At 46.7% G+C, this 2,463-nt stretch overlaps 1 pseudogene; it reads right to left on the bottom strand.

Annotated features, from left to right (window-relative positions):
• Positions 1-526: 526 nt before the first annotated feature.
• Positions 527-1,991, bottom strand: LOC147431222 (uncharacterized; annotated as a pseudogene).
• Positions 1,992-2,463: the final 472 nt, after the last annotated feature.

Below are 2,463 nucleotides of genomic sequence, written 5' to 3'. Positions count from 1 at the left end.
AGCCCCAAGAAGCCCCCCGTGGCCACTAGAATTTATGTTTCAATTGGTTTGAGTTGAAATTAAGGATCCATAATTTGTCATACAGCTGAATTGGAAAGCGTACAATACAGAATTGGCTTTGTATGATGATGATGATCTTGGTCTACAAGGATCAAAAAGAAGATTGAGCTAAGCTGAGCAGCTCAAAGACATATAAATAAGGTACAAGTTTTGGATAGAGAGGTAGTCTAAAGCTTGAAAAGATTTAACTCAGCAAGAATGTATAAGGATTTGCGTGGGGATAAAATGCCAATATGCTTGCCTGATCTGATGAAATTGTGCTTACCTCTAGACGGGTGCATGGTCGAGAGAAAGGGCGTGTGGATATATGCGCGCGCGCGTGTGTGTAGCGAAGAGAGAGCTTGCACTGTGGGCTTCCTGTCAGAGATTGAAAGAGAGACGAGCTACAACCACACACGAGCTAGCGGAAGCGTCAGGTGACAGCAACGTAAACTCGCACGCCTTCTCCACAACGTTAATGCACTCCTCAACTCTCCATAACCATGGAGCCATGTCTCGTTGCAACAGTGCTTGTCCTCAACAAATTGTCAACCACAAAAGGAGCTTGAGGATGCAGCGATGGTGGAAAATGAAGAAAGTTAGCCGTGGGATTGGGCTGATGGCCATGTAAGTGAGGAAACTTGCTTGACTGTACATCGTAATGATCAAGGAGTGGAACTGCTCTTGTCTGGGGTAGACTGTCTGCATTGTGGTTATAGAGTGGTCCAGAAGCTCCGACAACATGGATGGAGGGGGGTATCTGCTTGTATGACGGTGATGAAGATGATGATGTGGGGAAGGGCGTGGAGTTGATGTTGATCCCAACCTCCAGTGTGGAATGGTCATGAGGGTGATGATAGTACATGCTTAAATTTCCCGCATGGTTATAATCTGGCCCTCCAGATCCTAGGAAGTCTTCCAACTTAGGCCCATCTTCTATCTTCACTCGCACACCAAAGTTCTGTAGAGCCAATATATTACTCGGATGACTTGTTGCCTCTGCCTGGAAATAGTGTTGACGAGGATCGTGAAGATCTTCTAAATCGCATCCTGCATCGTCGTTGCCTCCTACCATATTTACCAAACCTGTGTTCATCAGGTAGTGCGGCTGTACAGGTGCAAACTGCTCCAAAGCTTTAAAGTGAGGCCATTCTGCATGTACAAATACTTGCTAAGTCCCTTTAATTCACGAGTCGCCTCGAACCTTAGGTGCAAGACAGCCAAGAGGTAAACTAGCTTAGCCGGCATAAGGACAGATTTGTGTATGCGAGAGATAACTACAGAAGGCCAGAAGAGAAAACATGGTGAGAGTGAAGGAGCTTCGCGAAGCAACGTGCAAAGGTAATAATCGATTTTCGGAAGCAAGAAAACTGCATACACATTGTTGGTAGGTGCTGTGGATGTTCAATGTCTTCATTTAAGAGGCAGGAATAATTAAGGCTCAAAGAAGCATGATCAAGGAGTGACTAATTACACTTACTTCAGGGAGTCGCCACTTACATTGACGCAGATAAATGAGGAGCAGAAATTGCTAAACGACCATGAATGCTTACTAGATGAAGAGGACGAGTTGGGAAAAGACTGATGGTGCCTGCTGAATGTGGCCTGATGCGAGCAATATCAAGCATCTGAGAGGTGAAGGAGCCGTGATTTTCTGCAGGTAAAGAAGCAAAGCATAAGGAAGCGGATGTGCAGCCGCTACTGTAGCAGGCAGAACTCAAAGGAGAGCTCAAACTTTCCGCATGCAACTGAGCTGGCGGTTGGTGTTGATGATGATCATGATCGCTGCTTTGATAAAGGTTGAGGTGAGCGCCTCTGTACACACCTCCTCATGTGCCATGCATAGCATTATGATGAGCGACAGATGCAGCTTCCTCCGCAGGGGATCTTTCCTCTATAGCCAAGTAAGGAGACAACAAGAAGGAAAGCCAGTTGTTGACAGAAGTCCCCATTAATAATCAACACCCCCTAGATGTACTGTGATATCTGCAGGTCGACATGCGAAAGATGCTCAAGAAACAACATTGCCTGCTACATAGCTTGTAGCAAGCTTGACCTTGGCACTTGAACGGTTTAAATCGACACTAGTCAAGCAAAGCTGGAGAAGCTGCATCGACGCTACGATCCTGAAGTCTTCGAATTAGGAGGATTTGACGACCAAGTTATAATGGGTGAAAGGGGGCAAGCTGTAGACCAGACCGATGCAAGAAGGTGCAGGCCGTCCGGTTTCTGGGAGAGAGAGAGAGAGGCGCGCGCGTGTGTGTGTGTGTGTGTGTGTGTGTGTGTGTGTGTGTGTGAGAGAGAGAGAGAGAGAGAGAGAGAGAGAGAGAGAGAGAGAGAGAGAGAGTGCCTGTGTGTCACAATGTGTGTGCACGCACGACAATAGAAGTTGTTTTCCTCCTCTATCACATCGAGGTCATGTCG

This window comes from Adiantum capillus-veneris, chromosome 21, assembly GCF_014529385.1.
Source record: "Adiantum capillus-veneris isolate H3 chromosome 21, ASM1452938v2, whole genome shotgun sequence".
In the NCBI taxonomy this organism is placed as follows: Eukaryota; Viridiplantae; Streptophyta; class Polypodiopsida; order Polypodiales; family Pteridaceae; genus Adiantum; species Adiantum capillus-veneris.
The sequence above is the reverse complement of the archived record's forward strand: the minus strand, read 5'-3'. Positions and strand labels throughout refer to the sequence as shown.